The sequence below is a fragment of the Harpia harpyja genome, unplaced genomic scaffold, assembly GCF_026419915.1.
Source record: "Harpia harpyja isolate bHarHar1 unplaced genomic scaffold, bHarHar1 primary haplotype scaffold_54, whole genome shotgun sequence".
In the NCBI taxonomy this organism is placed as follows: domain Eukaryota; kingdom Metazoa; phylum Chordata; class Aves; order Accipitriformes; family Accipitridae; genus Harpia; species Harpia harpyja.
Genome location: NW_026293414.1, coordinates 378,332 through 390,599, shown reverse-complemented (window position 1 = coordinate 390,599; position 12,268 = coordinate 378,332). Strand labels below are relative to the sequence as shown.

The 12,268-nt window shown below is 53.0% G+C and overlaps 1 non-coding gene across 1 annotated transcript; it reads right to left on the bottom strand.

Moving 5' to 3' along the window:
* Positions 1-1,418: 1,418 nt before the first annotated feature.
* LOC128138527 (small nucleolar RNA SNORD45) lies at positions 1,419-1,503 on the bottom strand. The gene has a single exon (XR_008234062.1). It is a non-coding gene; the product is annotated as a small nucleolar RNA SNORD45 (small nucleolar RNA).
* Between the last annotated feature and the right edge of the window lie 10,765 nt (positions 1,504-12,268).

Sequence of the window (12,268 nt, the reverse complement as noted above, 5' to 3'; positions counted from 1 at the left end):
ACCCCCCCCAGCACCCCAATTTCCCCCCCCCCAGGTCCCTTTTTACCCCCCCGTTGTCACCCAGGTACGGAGATCCCCGAGGCTCAGCCATTTTTATTGGCACCATGCACAGGAACGGGGAGCTGGAGGGGGGAGGGGGGCAGCTCGTTTGTCCGTCCGTCCAGGCCCCACGGCCATCGCAGCGTGGGGTTAGTCCGTCCCATCCGTGGGTCCCGTAAGGCTGCAGGGACGGCCGTGGGGGCCGTCTCACCGTGGGCTGGCCGTCTCGCCGTGGGGCGGGTTCCTCCACGAGCGGGGCACCCCACGCGCTACAAGGCGGCGTGCAGGGCCCGGGCCTGGCCCCGCAGCGCTTCGAATTCCCTCTGCACAAAATCCATCAAAGCTTTCCGCATTTCCACCTGGGGGGGAGGGGGGGGGAACGAGCCAGGCCCCGTCAAGCCGTGGGGCTGGGAAGAAGAGACCCCACAGAGCCGTGGGGCAGAACGGGGTCGTTTTGTGTCCCCCACCCCCCCGCCGTGGGGCAGCTCCCCCAGCGCTCACCGTTGACGTACCCTCCGCCCAGAGTCGCTCCAGGAGGGGCCGGACGCTGAACGGTCACCCCACGACCACCGTAATTCGCTACGGGACAGCGTCAGTAACCCCCCCGCAGCCCCCCCCCACCCCAAAGCCCACCGCCTGCCCCATAGCCAGCCGCACAGCCCCCCCCCCCCCCCCCAGAGCCACCCTACCCTGCTCTCAGTTAGCGAGGTTTAGGAATACCTCTGTGGTGCCGCTTTTGGGAGTTTCTCCTTGGAAATCGAGGCAAGAGACGCCTTTCCCAAGGTGCAGAAGAAACCGCGTAGACTTGTGCGTACTTTCTAGGTCATGCAAGTAAAGCCAGATGCCAGCCAGAGACCGGGAGCGTGTTTGCATTTCTCCCCGATAAGTCAAATGCCCTATTTTTCATGGGTTTCTCATAGGAATAGGAATCGTGAGCGGGCACAGAAGGGTTTCTGTGCTGGGATACAGGTCATTTTTTTGTCATCGCAGCTTGCACGGTGCCGTTTTGAGCGTTGACAGCGCACCGATGTTTAGCTACTGCTGAGCGGTGCTTATGCAGAACCAAGGGCTTCTCCGTTTCTCGCTCTGCTGCCCCAGCGAGCTGGCTGGGAGGGGACACAGCAGAGACCGCTGCCCCGAGCTGACCGACGAGGTACCACGGTCCGTTCCACGTAGTGTCACGCTCAGCAAGAAATTCGGGACTGGGGGAGTCTTCCCAAGGCAGCCGTCGCACCGAGATGGCTGGGCGTCTGCCTGCTGGTGAGAGGTGGTCGGTGGTTGCTGTCACGTCCGTTGGTTTCCTTTCTTATTCCCTGCGCTTGTTAAACTGTCTTTATCTCGACTCCCTTAGGTGACAGCCTAAGGAAAATGGAGCCTCCTGGGTCTCAGAGTAATTCCAGAGCTAAAGCAGCGACAGACATCAGCTCTGGATCAGATAATACGTGCCGACGCTCATCGCTGACCCAAGAAGACATGCTCCTCCTGTCCTACCCGAGGGTTTCAAATCCAACACGCTTTCTTCCTAAAGCAGGACGCTGCCTTATTTACTTGTAACGCCGTTCCTACGCTCCTTGAGATGCGGCTAGAGGTGGGTTACGCAGACCATCAAGCCGCCGTTTGGGAGCACCAGAGCCTTTTGGGTACTGTTTGTCACCACGGTTTGCGTGAGAAGGGAACTAAAACACAATAGACGGCGAGAAATTTAACCTGCCGTGGAGATAGCTACGGTGAGCAAGTCCGATTTTGTGCTTTACAAAGCATCATTTTTAAAATTCAACCCTGAGTTTTGCAAGTGTAAACCCTTATTTTTATAATGCAAGCCTCAATGTTAGGGCAAAAAGCATCAATTTAAAAGACCAAAGCCTACTTTGGGGGGTGCAAACAGTCATTTTTAAAGTCCAGACCCACATATATGGAGTACAAAACCTAATTTATTAGCTCCAAGGTCCGTTCTTAAGGTTCAGAGACTCATTTTAAGGGCCCAGAGCATCATTTTTAAGCCCCAAAGTCTGATCTGGAAGGACCAAAGCCTCATTTGTAGAGTCTAAATCCGAATTTATACAGTCCAAAGCCTCATTTTTACTTTCCAAACTCTTAGCTTTGCCTTCCAAAGCCTCATTTTAGTTTCCAAAACCTTCATTTTTAGGGTGCAAAGGCTCAGTGTTAGTTTGCATAGTCTCATTTTCAGGGTCCAAAGCCTCTTTTTTAGGATCCAGACAGGCATTTTTAGGGTCCAAGCTGTATCTGGAGTGTCCAAACCCTCATTTGGAGTGTCCAAAGCCCACTTCTAGGGCTCAAAGCCTCATGCTTAGGTCCCAAAGCCTCATTTTTAGGGTCCAAAGCTTTGATTCTAGGGTTGAAGGACTTCAGTTGTAGGCTCCCAACCCTCTTTTTAAGGTACAAACCCCTCACTTAGGGCTCAAGGCCTCATTTCCTTAATGCCCGAGGCATATAATGAGCATCCAAAGACCCTTTTGTAGGGTCCAAAGCCCCGTTTTAGGGCCAAAATCCTTGGTTTTAGGCTTTAAAAACGGCCCTTTGGAAATGGTGACTCATATGGCAATATGAAAGAAGGGTCTCAGCATCCCCAGGCCCCCGCTGCCTGCGGCTGTCTGAACCTCTCCCAGCTCTTTCTGGGAGACGGAGATCGCCGCGGGAAGGGGTTACTGGGAGGAGGTACTGGTCCGGCCGACTTGGGAGGGTCCGTACCAGTTCCTTGTGCTCTTTCTAGTTAGGGCACAACAAGAAGAGGGTGGAAGACGACCTCCGGCAGAGCCTGCCGTACCTGCGGGACACTCGAGCCACCTTGCCAGCGGTGGCCATCAGGTTCATCGGTGGGCCACAGTCCTTGGCCGCAAGGTCTTGCCGCACGGTACCCGAGGAACCGGAGCTGCGGGATATCTGCGACGGCAAGGAGGGGCTGGTGGGGCAGGGGACAGGGAATGGGCAGGGTGCCGTGGTCTGCAGGGGTCTCCTGGGGGTCTCTGCAGGCAGTGGGGGGGTCACGGCTGCTCCGCTGCCTTCTCTTGCGGCCCTCCCGCCCTTGGCGAAAGACCCTGAACTCTCCGTCAAGACTCCGGCAGCGGAGGAGATCTTCGTCCCGATAAGAGAGATGCCAACATCGGGATGGAGCCTGCAGTCGCTGTGCTGCTGGCCCCTGGTGAGCCCTGAAGAAGTGAAATCCTCCTCTGGAAAACAGCTGTATCTTAATAAATTTAGGGTTTTTTTAATAAAGCTGGAACAACAAGCCCAGTCCCATGCTGTCCTTCCCATGGAGAACACCCAGAGCGTGCTGAGCAGACAGCGTCATGCCTGGCTTGTGCTGCTGCCTGCAGGACAGCACAGCGGGACCCCGGGTGTCCTTGCAGAAAAGTCCCAGCTGCTCCGCTGGACCACAGAACCCGGAGAGGAGGAGGAGGAGAGAAGCTTTAGCCCAGCCTGCCTCTCCTGAGACATCTCAAGCACCTGTGCTCTGCCGAGCTGGCAAATTGTCATTTGTCCTGGCATCTAAACCCTCTCGTTTACAGGGGAGGTGTGCTGGTTTGGGCTGGGATAGAGTTAATTTTCTTCACGGTAGCTGGCATGGGGCAATGTTTCGAGCGGGAACAAGGGGTTATACCAGATGTCGCGAGTGGGGACAGCCCAAAACTACGTAAGCCAAGCGGGGCAGGAACAAAACTGCCACCAGCCACCTCGAGCGGGAATCTGGCAAAGCTGTGGCTGATGGGAAGCTGACAAACCCTGGAGGCAGGAGAAAAGGCGGGTCGCAAGCGGTGTTCCCCAGGGCTCAGGATTGGGGCTGGTTCCAATAGCTTTATCGATGATTTGGATGAGGGGATCGAGTGCTCCCTCAGCAAGTTTGCAGACGACACCAAGTTGGGAGGATGGGTTGATCTGCTGGAGGGTAGGAAGGCTCTTCAGAGGGATCTGGACAGGCTGGATCGATGGGCTGAGGCCAATCGTATGAAGTTCTACAAGGCCAAGTGGCGGGTCCTGCACTTCGGTCACGGCAACCCCTTGGAATGCTACAGCTTTGGGGAAGAGTGGCCGGAAAGCTGCCCGGCAGAAGAAGACCTGGGGGTGCTGGCTGACAGCCGGCTGAATATGAGCCAGCAGTGTGCCCAGGTGGCCACAAAGGCCAACGGCATCCTGGCCTGTATCAGAAATAGTGTGGCCAGCAGGAGCGGGGAGGTGGTTGTCCCCCTGTACTGGGCACTGGTGAGGTGACACCTCGAGTCCTGGCTTCAGTTTTGGGCCCCTCACTACGGGAAAGATGTTGAGGTGCTGGAGCGTGTCCAGAGAAGGGCAACCGAGGTGGTGAGGGGTCTGGAGAACAAGGAGAAGGGTCTAGAGAACTTCCGAGGAGCGGCTGAGGGAACCGGGGTGGTTTAGTCTGGAGAAGAGGAGGCTGAGGGGAGACCTCATCGCTCTCTACAACGACCTGAAAGGAGGGTGTAGCGAGGTGGGTGCTGGTCTCTCCTCTCAAGTAACTAGGGATAGGAGGAGAGGAAACGGCCTCCAGTTGCGCCAGGGGAGGTTTAGTTTGGATATTAGAAAAAATTTCTTTACTGAAAGGGTTGTCAGGCATTGGACCAGGCTGCCCAGGGAAGTGGTGGAGTCACCATCCCTGGAGGTGTTCAAAAAGCGCGTAGACAAAGCACGACACAGCTGGTTGTACTGGGTCCTCCCATAGAGAACTCAACTTTTTTACATGTGCTTCCGTGCAACAATATTGTCTCATCTCTTTTCAAATGTCGTCGCCCTGCAGTCGTTGCTGAGGGAATGGCTCCGCCACAAAGGATCCTCTTTCCCCCGGAGAAGATTTACATGGACTGGCAGCAACGATGCAGAGCTGGAGCGGGACTCCACAACTCGGGCAACATGTGTTTCCTCAACTCCGTCCTGCAGTGCCTGACATACACCCCACCTCTGGCCAACTACCTGCTCTCTCGTGAGCACAGCCAGTCGTGTGAGTACTTTTAGGAACAGCTCCTTGTAAATCTGTCGGGCACTTCCCAAGGATTCCAAGAATCTGGAATTTAAGAGAAAAGCAGCCCTTCTTTGCCAATTCCCCGAGTTGGTCGTCTTTGAACACTCAAGCCTAGAAGGCACTTGTCGTATCTAGCTGTGTTCGTCTTCAGAAGGGCACCCCTTTCTAGCCCCAGGTCTCGGTCCCTATTCCTGCAGGTTAAACCCTCTTTGCTTATTGCACAGAAATATTCTGTCAGTTTCACATCCCTCTGAAGAAAGTTTTCTCTGCGCTAAAGTGTCCTGGGCTCGTTGGGATGCTGTCGCCTTGGGAGGAGCGGAGACCGTTCTTAGAACTTCAAAATCCCCACTGGGTTTCCCATTGCTGTGGATGTTTTGCTCACCTAAGGCTCTTGCTTCCCTCCCTTCCTCTTCAGGCCGCCAGCCAGGCTTCTGCATGATGTGTAGAATGGAAAAGCACGTTAACAGCGTCCTGCGCTTCTCAGGCGGTGCCATCTATCCTTCGGCTGTCGTCAGCATTCTCACACATGAGTCATTTCGGGTGCTTTGACAAGTTTTCTTCTGTTCTTGTAGGAGAAAGCTACTAACTTCTTCTTTTTTAGCAACAGGAAAACATTTCCAGCTTGGCAGGCAGGAAGATGCCCATGAGTTCTTACGTTATGCTATTGATGCCATGCAGAGAGCTTGTCTGGGTGGAATCAGCAAGTAAGCACAAGCAAATTCCCTTTGCAATGTTCCCGAGCCCTTTGGACTCCTTGGTGCAGTGCCATCAAGGAAAAACTACGCCCAGGGCTTTCACACAAAGCAAAACTCCGGGAGGAGATAACTCTCTGCCTTACCATTTATTTCCAGCTTGGACATCCCTTCCGAATCGACTACCATCGTCCACCAAATATTTGGGGGCTTTCTGAGATCCAGAGGTACTTTTCCACAACCATTGCTCTCCTTGGAATTGTCTGTGTCCTTCTGTCGGCCTGTGATGAACAGCCGATGGTGTGACTGGCGTAGTAGGTATGAAGGACGTAAAGCGGCACAGTCAGTCGACTTCCCCATCGCGGAGCATTTTGAATTTCCTTCCAGTCACGTGCTCGAGCTGCAAAGTGGTTTCTGATTCCTACGAGGCCTTTCTGGATATTCCTCTGGATATCAAAGTAAGAGAGTTTGTAATTGTGCTTCAAGATGTCGCAAGGCCCCTGTAGCTTTCCAGAATCAACACAGTTGCTTTAAAAACGCATACCGTGAACACAAGAGAGCCTGGTGGTGGGTGGCAAGTGGAGTGGAAGGATCCCTCTGCGTCCTTCTTCTTTTTGCCCTCCCTCAACACCCGTCTGACGGGTGGTATTATTTTCATTATTGATGACCCCGCGCGCCATCGGTAGCTGAACTGAGCAGTGGCACAGAGACGTAGCGCTTGATAGCCCCGGGAATTGAGGGAATTGAGGGAAATGTTCGGCATCGTACCCTCTTTCTGCCTCCTTGTGGGCACTGCTTGCGGGTTCACCTGGGTCTTCTTGTCAACTCCTGATAAGTGTTTGGGCGAGGGCATTTCCCGGAGATCAGTTCTCTCCTTTCTCACTCCTCCAGGCAGCCTCAACTGTCACCGCAGCGCTGACGGACTTCGTGAAACCCGAGCAGCTAGATGGTGAAAACTGCTTTAAATGCAGCCAGTAAGATGATTATTAACACCATATTAATACTTGATCCTGCGTGAAGGTGCTGCACATACTCTAGCATAAGCCATCTTTTCACATAACATAATATATTAACATAATAATTCACATAGATTAGATGCACGATAATGAGGCACCGATATTTTAATATGGCTCTGTGCATCTGAACAGCCTTAAAACAGCGTAGGGGGGTGTGAGACATGAAAGGATGTCTGGCCTTCTTGGGGCAAGATAGGGCGTATACGAAGGTTGCATTTCAGCACTTGGCTCTGTGCTTGGTTTCAAGGTGTAACAAGACGGTTGCCGCCTCCAAGAGGTTTACAATCCATCGCGCACCCAAGGTTCTCACCGTGTGTCTGAAACGGTTTGAAGATTTCAGCGGCGGGAAGATCAACAAGGTGCATATGCAACTGGAGCGCAACGTTCCCTTCCTGGAGCGGGATATTTCCCAAAGCAGTACGCTCTTTCACAAGCCGTTCACGTTGAGTTTTTCGCGTTCCCTTCCGGGGAGAGGAGAGTTGCCGCGGGAAGACAAGCACGTACTCTGCTCCGGGAGAGCTGCTTTGGCCGAGAACAGTGTCCTGCCACCCAAACCATTACCTGTTGCTTTGGGGAAAAACCAAGTGTTCATGAGCCCCAAAGATGTATTTATACACCTCTGGTCTTGGAGGGCTATTTCGTGTAGTATTTCAGGATCATTTCCGAGCACTCTCGGTCTCTCCGTAGGTTGTGAAGTACTCCAACTGCTTGGATCTTCGCCCGTACATGTCTCAGACAGATGGAGAACCGCTCTTCTACTCTTTATACGCTGTCCTGGTGCATAGCGGTAACAGGTGTCATTCAGGGCACTATTTCTGCTACACAAAGGTAAAGAGCAACTTCCTTCCACGCACGAGAAAAAGGCGTGCTGAGGAAGACAGACTTTCACGGCAGTGATACCGGCAGCCAAGGATTTGGGGGAGAAGGTCTCCTTAGAGGCTGGGTTGGGTTTGTTTTGGCGTGCTCTTGGTTCTGTAGTTTTCTGCCTGAGATTTTGTGGAGAAACCCTGCGGTTCATCTCCAGATATCGTTGCCTTTTTTTTTACAGGCCACAACGGGCTGTGGTACGAGACGGACGATTCATCTGTGGATCTTTGTGACAGCAACACGGTTCTCCAGCAGAAAGCCTATTTGCTGTTCTATGTCAGGTAATAACAGAAGAGTACTTAAAGGGAAAGATGGGAAGGGACTTTTTACGAGGGATTGTAGTGGTAGGACTAGGGGGAACGGTTTTAAACTGAAAGAGGGCAGGTTTAGGTCAGCTGTTAGGAAGAAATTCTTTACGGTGAGGGTGGTGAGACACTGGAAGAGGTTGCCCAGAGCAGTTGTGGATGCCCCTTCCCCGAAAGTGTCCAAGGCCAGGTTGGATGGGGCTTTGAACAACCTGACCCCATGGCAGGGGAGATGGAACGAGATGATCCTTAAGGTCCCTGCCGACCCCAACCATTTTAGGATTCTATGAAATGGAGGCCGTAGGGAGGATAAAGATGAGGTCTTGCTCCAACAAGGGAAGCAAGACCCCAACCAAATTTCAAATTTGTAGGTTTGGATACGTCTTCTCTCTGTCATAGAAACCGCTCCAAGAAAATGGCTGGACCCCAGGGAAAGCTGCAAGAACAGCCCTAAACAGAAATCGCTCTTTTTTTTTTTTCTCCAGGAGCTCTGATTTAAGGGGAGGAAGGCCTTCTTCCCCACAGATACCATCACATGCCCATGCCTTCCCGAGTCAGTGGGCGACCGGCAGCAAGAAGGTAGATCCTGTGGGACCACCGGGTCTTCTTCCTAGGACTAAGGTAACTCTGGGGAGATGGATCAGTGGATTTCTTTCGGGGATCTTGGCATCGTTCTCTTTTCCCTCCCACGCTGCAGCTTTCTTCAAAGCTGCAACGCTTCTCCCTCTCAAAGCATCCCACCTCGATCCACCCCATTTGTCCACCTTTGGGTCTTCTGCCTTTGCAGCCCTCCAGGAGAAGCTCTGGGACGCCCTTAGCTGTCCCGTCCCACAGTTTCTGGGGGTTCCCCACTGTTCTGGTCCTTTCATGGGGAAAGGTCTGGGCCTTTTCACAGCTCTCTGTGCAGGACGTGGCGGTGGGCATGGAGGATGCTCCAGAGGACTGCAGCTCCTCTACAAGAACCAGGACCAGCCAGTTAAACCAGGCAGATGCGCGGGAGGCATCTGCAGCGTGGGCAGGCAGGCGCAGCACGGCCTCGTGCGCGTCCAGAACCCAACCCGGCTTCCCGTTCCGCTGTCAACTGTTTGACCGTGGGCCGCACGCTGCGCAACGGGATGACGAGGAGGAGGACGGATTCACCTCCTGTTCCTGCTGCCAGAGGAACGGGGCCAGGGAGAGGGCCTGGAGCAACCTGCCGCAACGGGACAAGGATTTCTGCAGCTGCCTCGTGGCCACCAAGGACTACAACTACTCAGCAAGGAGGAGGACTAGTCCGAGTCACGAACAAGCCCCCAGGGATGACTCAGCTCCGTGGACCTCCAACTCCAGCTCCCGGTGGGCTCCCGCATCCCGGGCTGCTTGGGAGCAAACATTGCTGCGGGAGAGAGAGCGGAGCCGATCCCCGCAGTGTGGCTGTAAACTCTGCAGACGGTTCGCGGAGTACACAGACGACCGTGTCTCAGCGAGGAGGAGGAGAACTAGTTCTCCGAGTCACGAACAAACCCCCAGGGATGATTCACCTCCGTTGACCTCCAACTCCAGCTCCAAGGCGGTTCCCGCATCCCAGGCTGCCTGGGAGCAAACTCAGCTGCGGGAAAAAGAGCGGAGCCGATCCCCGCGGCGGGGTTATAAACTCCGCAGCTGGTTCGTGGAGTACAAGGACAACCATCGCTCCGCAAGAGGAGGAAGAGGTGCGAGAAGAAGTCCTCCACGTCGTGAGCAAGTCCCAAGGGATGATGCGGCCCCAGGACCCTCCAGTGCCCGCTCCAAGCAGGCTCCGGCACCCAGGGCTGCTCAGGATCAAATCCTGCCGAGGCAGAGCGAGCGAAGCAGATCCCTGCGGCAGGGTTATGATCTCCGGAGCCGGTTCGTGGACGCCACAAACTACGACCCCTCAGCAGGGAGGAGGAGGGCTTCCCTGATGAGGGAGAAACACAACGTCTAACTTCTGCAATGCTGGGGAGGAGGAAGAGGAGGAAGAAGAATCCATCAAGTACCAAAGCAGGGACCAAGCTGCACGAAGGACACCAGCAGCCCACCCTCTCCCTCCTCCCAGTGCTGCCTCTGGCCAGGAAAAGCTCGGAAAGAACTCCCAGAAATTCGGACAACTCTGCCAGCTGGCCCACCTGCCCACAGGTCCCTCGAGGAAGAGCTTCTCTCTGTTTTTGGGATCACCCTGCAAAAACAACACTCGCTTAGAGCCAAGAGGCAGAAAAGCCAAAGACAGAATTAAAAACATTTGTTGGCCTTGCATGTGTAATTTATGGGGCGTTTCCTTCTCTGTAGGTTTTGCGGCAATTGGTGGAAATAATACCCGAGAATATATACCTTCATATATAATTCTAAAATGCTTCCTGTAATACATTAGATACGGGGGTTTCTTTTTAAATCCTTTTATATATAAATGAATATAATTTTTCAATATATATGAAAACGAGAGATTTTTTCTCCACTTCAACACCTCACCCCCATATTTAGTGTTTTAGTATTCTTTTTAACACTCCCCCTCCATCAATGGTCAGGCATTTTTGGGCTGCGATCCCCCTTTTTGGGGGGGACCCCCCCCATCCCCCATTCACCTCCTCTCCTCCGCCACATCCCTGCCCCCTGCAGTGACATTGGGGTGCCCCAAATGATGTCATCACCCCCCCAGACCCCCTCCTTCTTATTCACCCCCCCAAAAAAAAAGCACAAACCAAGGGAAAGGACCCCGACCAGCACCTTGTCACTTTAATAATGCCTTTTACATAGGTACGTGCCTGCTCCCCAAAAGCAGTGGCTCCACTAGAAAAATAAAAGGAGGGCCCCCCCCCCCACCACAAAGAGTTGCAGCCCCCCCCCCAGCCCTTGTCCTGCAGGCTGGCGGCTGCCCCAAGGAGGGGGAGCGTGCCAGAGGATGGTGCCACATCTCGCGCTCTGCTCCGCACCGGGACGGGTTCCCTGGGTCGCAAACGTCCCTGGTCCCTCTCGGCCCCGCACTCTGCTGAGCATCGCGAGATGCTTACGACAGGACATGTGAAAAACAAGCAAAAAAACCCCCCCAAATTGTATTTCAGCTGTATACGGGGGGTTAAAAGATGGGGTTTTGGTCCGTGGGTGAACACTGGGGGAGAAATAGATAGCCGAGAAAAGCGCAGTCAGCACAGAAAACGGATGGTTTGTTGCCCGTTGCTTGGAATACCTGTTCCTCCGCAAATGTATAAATACCGGGATTTTTCCGTAGAGCAGCGGGCTGGTGTACGGCGAGGCCACCGTTGCCTCCGTGGGGACGCCCACGGAAAGCTGGCACCTACCGATTGCTGGGCTGAGCTCGCGGCGCAAGACGGCACAAGAATGTACGGATGGTCCGTCTTCCTCACGGTCCTCGGGTCAGGATGTTAATCTGCTTTACAAGATACCCTTAGCATAACGCATCTCTGTCATCGTTAAATGCTTGCTTTTTCCCTTATAGTCAGTGTGTGTGTGTGTGTGCGCGTCTTCTCGGGAATCCTCGAAAGCACCCTAAAACATCAGCATATTAAAAAAATAGCACAGAAGAAAGTAGGGGAAATTCCATCAGAATAAGGGGTAGCAGCTGAGCTAAAGGGAGATTCTAGGTACACAGGTCAGCTCAAAATACAACGCGTCCTTTAAAAGCTAAGAGTGATTTGAACACTTCAAATCAGTATTAAGACGAACTGATACCATTCTGAACGCATTCTTAGCGTAAAAGTAAACACTCTTGCCAGTGTCGGAAGGTGTCTCCTCCCCTCCGCACAGCCCTGCTGCAGGGAGATAATCCTGGGGGGCTGCGGGATGAGGCGGTAACGTCATCAGAATCCACGCTTACAGATCCACCACAATAGCTACAGCCCTTGCGCTGCTGCTGCTGCTGCACATCTTGCTTGCTCGGTCAATAAAGCTGAAAGTGAAGTGGAAAACTTCAAAGAGTAAAATGAAGAATAAAGAACAAATCTCCTTAATTCACTTCATACTAAGAAGGTATGCAGATATTTATACACATCCAATAAAATACTTCTATGATAAAAGTATTTGGTTTTCCTTTTGCGTTAGCTTAACTTGCACAGCCGTGAATTGACACCATTAAATTAGCCATCTCCAAAATACAGAGTTATTATTTGGCTACAGGGTGTTTTGTGTGTTACATGATGCGGAGGGACGCCTGGCCAGCTGTACTGCCCAAGAGAGATGCTACTGACTGCCAGGGAAATGCACCATTGAAAGCCAGACAGAAATAAAGTACTTTGGAGCACTCTGTCCAAATATTGGGAAAAAACCCCGTAACATTTAGTTGCCTCTCTTTTTAAACATGTAGAACAAATACCTAACTGCTTAAGTGCACCTAATAAATTCTATGCT